We start from the raw sequence: 7,068 nt of genomic DNA on the forward strand, positions 1-7,068 counted from the left end.
AGCGGAAGCGTTTCTTCTTCGTGGATTGTAGTCCTGCAGCGGTTAAATCGTGTCAGTGGTGCCCCCGGAGTTCACAGCGGTGACTGGGCAGTTTAGAAGGTAGGTGGATAGATAGATAGACAGATAGACAGATAGACAGATAGACAGATAGATAGGCAGATAGACAGATAGACAGATAGACAGATAGACAGATAGACAGATAGATAGATAGATAGATAGATAGATAGATGATGGATGGACGGACGGACGGACGGACGGACGGACGGACGGACGGAGGGACGGACAGACAGACAGATAGATAGATAGATAGATAGATAGTATCAAACAGTTTACATGTTTGAATAAATCAGATTATCATGATACCTTCATCTATATGGTTATATAATTTTAATGATATTTTCTGGATCCTTTAAAAGGCCAAGATCCACTTGATGCTTCTTATCTTCCATTGATATGTCTGAAAACTTCAAATTCCTGTTGAACTAAATAGAATCTGATGATCTCTGAGATAGATGTTTATTCTTGTTGATATTGTACCAGTAACTTAACAATGAGTTTTATATTTGCTTTATTTTAGTAGTCAGTCTCACATGTGGTTGTACTTGTGTAGATATTCTGTACATTAATTGATTCCACTAGTTTTATCCTGGGCTGCACAGTGGTGTAGTGGTTAGCACTTTCACCTTGCAGCGAGAAGATCCCCGGTTCACGTCCCGGCCTTCCTGGGATCTTTCTGCATGGAGTTTGCATGTTCTCCCTGTGCATGAGTGGGTTTTCTCCGGGTACTCCGGCTTCCTCCCACAGTCCAAAAATATGCTGAGGTTAACTGATCATTCTAAATTGCCCGTAGGTGTGAATGTGAGAGTGATTGTTTGTCTCTGTATGTAGCCCTGTGACAGACTGGTGACCTGTCTAGGGTGTCCCCTGCCTTCACCTGAGTCAGCTGGGATAGACTCCAGCCCCCCCATGACCCCAGTGAGGATTAAGCGGTGTATAGATGATGGATGAATGGATAGTTTTAGTACTTTTAGCTTTAGCACATATTCTGGTTGTTGTCTGAGAATGTGAAACTTCATGTTCATTTGTTAGTTTTCTGTCAGTAAACTCTACATTAGCTTCATGGAATAATAATGATGAATTTGTTTTACTGAACAATCAATAAGTTGAAGATAATGTTGTTAAACTTTGTGATAATGGGGACATTTGTAGATTTAGTTGGTTTAATGATCCATAACCAGGAGCTGAAGGATGATGGACTTGTCTTCCATCAGTAAGTATATTTTATGTATTATTACCCAGTGAATCAGAATATTGTAAAAGTGTGTGATATTACGTGTTTTAATCTCATTTTAAGCTCAAAGTGTTTCTACAGTCTGAGCTGTATTTAACCTTAGCCTAGCCTAGCTACTTAACAAGCTCACTAAGACATATGATCTTTCATCAGAGGTGGGTAGCAACGAGTTACATTTACTCCGTTACATTTACTTGAGTAACTTTTTCAAAAAAAATGTACTTCTGAGAGTAGTTTTTCTCTGCCATACTTTTTACTTGAGTAGATCTGTGAAGAAGAAACGCTGCTCTTACTCCGTTACACTGGGCTATACTCGACTCGTTACTTCTTTATTTACCACATTAGAGCTGCTTTATTTTGCCAGAGATGCCCCCAGTGGATCTACCACATGACTGTGTTTCACCAATCAGACGAAGCAACAATCATCACGTGACTCCGTTTCACCAGACGTCACCCTATGGTCACATGACCTCATATGAACTGTGCCGGCATAGCGGCACAAACTCTACACACATAGCAGACAGGGAATGAAAAAAACGGGGGCATTTTAGAGAAGTTTGATCTTGCTTCGGAGTCCGACAACATTAGCATAGCATTAGCATGGATATCTCCATCTTTCGTCTGCTGTTGGGCGAAGTGAAGCGTGCAGTATGCACATACAGTCTATAAACATGCTGTATATCTTGTCACTGGAAGTAGTTTGAACTGTTCAAACATACAAATGTTACCTGATTACAGGTATTTGTTTCAAAAGCTTTATGTTGTGAAAAACTGAGATTTGGAAATTTGTGTTTCTTGTGCCTTAACTTGTCATTTTGTAAAGATGTTTATTTTTGCCTTTTTTATTGTTTAGAAATACCAGAATTTGCACATTATTTTAAATTTTTTTCTGTCTGATCACATCATTTCTAAAAAAATAAATCAGACATTACAATCAAACAGTTACTCAGTACTTGAGTAGTCTTTTCACCAAATACTTTTTTACTCTTAGTTGAGTAATTTTTGGGATGACTACTTTTTACTTCTACTTGAGTGATATTATTTTTGAAGTAACGTTACTCTTACTTGAGTACAATTTTTGGACACTCTACCCACCTCTGCCTTTTATCTTGAATATAGTATTATACAAATATTTATTCTTACAAAATGCGTTTGAAAGAGTCATAGTAAGAATCCAGTTCCCTTGTTAACATCTTTTATAGTGAATGTTAGCTTCTGTCAAATCGGAAGCTAACAATGATGTTAGTTTTGTTCATAGCTGATGTTAGTTTCTGTCAAATCACATGCTAAAATGGAAGTAAGCTTCTTCCATAGCTAATGTTAGCTTCTTTTATATAGCACATAAACATAGATGTTATGTTCCAGCTTAACAGAAGTTATCATCCACGCGTAGACATGTTAATTTACAACAGCAGACAGGAACCATACTGTCGTATTACAGTTTTTCTCAATCGATAAGATACTAAATTCCATTCACTGCACACAGCCACCAACTGACTGCACACATTTCTCAAAAACAGGACTCTGCTGTCAAAATTTTGGACACTATTCATGGTTTGGACACAGTTTCCAAAACTCTTGCACTCTTTTTGCAAAAGACAACACGTTTTTTGCTCATTTGAACACACTTTTTCACTCATAGCACACATTTTTCAAACAGTGAACACTAGGAAGCAGAATTGGGACACTGTTCCAACACTGCTGTCACAATTAAGACACAACAGGTCAAAACCGAAAACACTTTTACCAATGAACTGCACACAATAAAACCTGCTGGGAAGCAGAATTAGCTGTTCAGAATGGATGTCAGAGGAGCAAGAGGTCATGTTGGAAGAAGAGGACGTGGACGACCCAGACCACGGCCAGAACCAGAACCAGAACCTGGACCTGCCCATGCACTGGTCCTGGACCACTTTACATGGTGTGTAAATGTTGTTTGTCACTTCAGTGACATGTCTATACTGGAACAATACAAGCAGTCAGAAATGTTCTGAGAATACTGTAAAAAATCTAATGCATAATTCTGATTCACAAGTGCTGGTAAAATTACAGAAAGTGTACATGACTGACTTTTTCTGTGTTTGGTTTGTGTTTGTTCCAGAGAGTTTTTCAGTTGGATTCTGATGATAAACATGAATACATCTGGGACAATGTTAGTTTTCATAGAGGACTATTGATTCAGGAATGTTTCAATATGAACCCTGAAGTTATTGTGGTTTTTCTGCCGCCATATTGTCCCTTTCTGAATCCTATAGAAGAATTCTTCTCTACATGGAGGTGGAAGGTATATGAGCAGCAGCCATACTTTGGGAAAATCTCTGTCAATCAGTGGTCTTGGCATGTGGTGATGTTTCTGTTGATGCAAGTCAGGGTTGGATCAGACACACTAGGTCCTTTTCTCAATGTGCGTTCTTGTCCGTACCTGTGGTCTCGTGTTCTCGTGAAACGTCATCAGTTAGAGACCGAGTTCTGTTCCAATTCAAAGAACGCACTTGACTGAGAACGAAAGTAATACCTGGAAGTGTTCTGGCTCCACCCACATTTATCGAGACTGCATCGGACCAGACTTGTGTGGACTTGGGGCAGCCAAATACTGCATGAAAAACTAGATTATCGACCCTGTGAATTACTGAAAACCTACTAAGTTCCCCGCAGTTATTGGTTGTTCACAGGCTGTGAACTCGTAGTTGGCGGGTGAGGAGAAATACCTTGAATGAATCATGTTTGTGGAGTTGGGGGGTGGGTGTGTGGGGCAAGGGGGGAGTGAGACTTCACACCTGGGCAATGGCAGAGGTGTGAAAACTAATTAGCATCTAGCCTGCCTGTCTAGCATGACTCAGGACACCGATTGGATCAAACAAGACATGACAGCAGAAAAAAACTGTGTCATGATTGGTTGAAAGATCTGTTGCTATTGGTCACCCCCTGGGCCATGAAATCCCCCCCCACCCCTTTATCCTCCCACCTCCTCACCCCCAGTCACACACAATAATAATAATAATGTTTATTATTATTAGTAATAATATTTTATACTTCAATAAATATGGGCCATGTAAAGTGTATAATTAGTTAACCTGCATACTTGTTATTGTTATCCAATGGGCTATCCTACAATCAATGACATTAATTTATTGGGAGGGAAAAAATATGACATGTTGAGACATGTTGAAAAACAACAGCTTTATTGAACAGTATAGATTGTAAGAGTTCCCAAAATCCAAAATTAAAACAAGATAAACCATTCTTTAAAAAAAATAAAATTTACCAAAAAATTAAATAAATATTTCAAAACAAATTAATAACTAAAAAATGGGCAAGTTGGTCTCTCACACTGAGCTGGTCTCAGGCATCAGCTCTGGCTTAAAATGTCTCTTTGCTGCTGCTGTGTCATACTTATGTCTATCAGACGGCTGTCCATTGTGAAAACACCTGTGATGTAGAGCTGTGTACTTTACATCAGCCTCCAGCCTGTAGGGCTGCACACAGGTTGGCAAGCTCCTGGCTGTGGAAGGATGGAGGCCGTACTATCCATCCACGCACTCCGTCAACGCTGCCGTCCTCTTCATCTGACATCATGTCAGCTGTGATGCCCTTCCAGAAGTCCTCTTCATCTGGAGCAAGGACTGTCTTCCTGGCATCCAGCAGCTGTGAACACAATCAGTACAGGAAATCAATACATTTAATAATTTAACAGAAAAATAATGTCATAGTGACCAGCAATACTATTCTAACCACATTTTGTATAAAACACACAATGTAATGAATCAAACTAATATCTGTTACCCTCTTTCTTCTGTGGTGACTCCGGGCAGAAGCCTTTATGGCCTCTGCCTGATCCGCCATGTTGGGTTGAATGTAGCGGTAGTTCCTCCGTAGAGTTTCAAAATGCTTTTTAAAATCAGCTGGAAAACAGTTAAATGAAGCCGTTATTAGCTTTATTATTATTTCCTGCTATTTTCAGCTATTGTTAGCTTTTGTTGCTGTTGATGAAATCGAAAAATTTAGAACAATTTTAAACAGGATACTTACATAGAAGGACGTCTGTCTCCACATCCTCCACATCTGGACTTCAGCCAAAGTTTTAACTAAATATGTCCTGACTGTCTCATTGTGAGGTGAGCCCAGTCTGTGAAAATAAATCAGAACATTCATTTACTACTCACTACAGAATAACTGCAGTCAACTGTAAAGTCATTTAAAACAGTTTTAAATTAGCAGACACAATTTGAATGGATGCATGAATTGTTTACAATCTACAGTACAACAATTTGTGTGCATTCAGCTGACAAAGAATTATTATACATGCTTACAGTAAACATTTTTCTCACAAAAAAGAAACGAAAAAGAAAAAAGAATAAACAGTCTCACCCTTGTTCCTAAAAGTACAAAAAGGCAAAAATAAAGTCACGTTTGTTAACAAAGATGGAGGACAACATGCTATCACTGCTTAACGTTACCAATTCAGAGCATTGTGCTAAAACTCACTAAAAATATCCCACAAATGGAATATATTCTTACCACAATTTTAGGACTGTGCTCTCCTCTTTTCCGCTGAATTTCCTCGCCGCTGGAGAAAGTGTTTAATTTGGCTTCCATGGCGGCTATCCTCTCCTCCAGCTTCTCCTCCAGCGGTCCTCTCTGACCAGACAGCCGGCTGATAACGCTCAATAATTTCTTCTCAGTGTCTGTCGCGGGTCTGACTGGAACCAGTCGGTCATGTCCAGGCTGTTCTATGCGAGGAGTTTGTGGTGAGTCGGAATGGCGATACCGGGCCGCCATTGCCATTGTGTCTGTTCGTGTATCGCGCGGTTCTTGCGAGACGACGCGTGTGATTGGACGAGCAACTCTAACGTGATGACGTCAGTGACGCAGCATTCCTTAAAGTAACATGCCGACTTCTCCAGGTCAACAGATTTTCTCTATGCCTGCAAGATGAACTTCTTTGATCAAAAGAAGAAAAGGCTTTGCCCTTTACTGTGATGCCTCTGTCATATCATCCTAGATGAGCTTGATCTACACTACCAGTCAAAAGTTTGGACACACCTTCTCATTCAGTACATACATACATATGGAATTATGTTGTAAACAAAAAGAGTTAATATTCAGTATCAATCCACAATGTATAAATAATACAAATAACTAAAAACCATTGAATGAGGTGTGTCCAAGCTTTTGTCTGGTAGTGTGCATGCAGTGTTGATAATGTATCATCAGATGAACCCTGTACACTGTAACTACAGTTGATCATTTTGCCATTTCATGCAAACTTGTAACATATTTGAATGACAGATTTAGAGCAGAAAGGTCAGCATATGTATTTGCTAGATGGTGTTTTTTAAGGAATCCATCCTTGAACCTCTGACAGAAACAAGACCAGCCATTATGAAGCAGTTCATAGCTATTAATGTCAGGTCAGAGAGTACTATATATAGACGCGTAATTGCAGGAGTTTCCAAGCTTCATCACCATCCCAACAGACATTTTTATGGAAAGTCGGTAGAAGTTTGGAACTTGAGGGGAACAGACACCTCATGTCCATCATCATTTCTACCTGTTGAGGGCATTGCTGGAAGATATGTGGTAAACACATCCACTGTACAGTTAAGCAACATAAGAGAAAAGGTGACTGTAGTCATGCTGCTCTGCATGGTGTTTGAGATTTAGGATTTTGACAGTGTTGAAAAGTGCCTGTGATGTGCTTTTATTTATTTTTATAAAAGCTGTATGAACCCTGATTCAAATTAAGTATAAACTGTATAGTTTTGTTTGTGTCCTTT

At 39.4% G+C, this 7,068-nt stretch overlaps 1 long non-coding RNA gene across 1 annotated transcript; it reads right to left on the reverse strand.

The window, feature by feature from the left end:
• Positions 1-4,456: 4,456 nt before the first annotated feature.
• LOC118470182 (uncharacterized) lies at positions 4,457-6,277 on the reverse strand. The gene is made up of 4 exons (XR_004847204.2): positions 5,810-6,277; positions 5,321-5,417; positions 5,075-5,193; positions 4,457-4,936 (listed from the first exon to the last, which is right to left on the reverse strand). It is a non-coding gene; the product is annotated as an uncharacterized LOC118470182 (long non-coding RNA).
• Between the last annotated feature and the right edge of the window lie 791 nt (positions 6,278-7,068).

This window comes from Amphiprion ocellaris, chromosome 11 (assembly GCF_022539595.1).
Source record: "Amphiprion ocellaris isolate individual 3 ecotype Okinawa chromosome 11, ASM2253959v1, whole genome shotgun sequence".
In the NCBI taxonomy this organism is placed as follows: Eukaryota; Metazoa; Chordata; class Actinopteri; family Pomacentridae; genus Amphiprion; species Amphiprion ocellaris.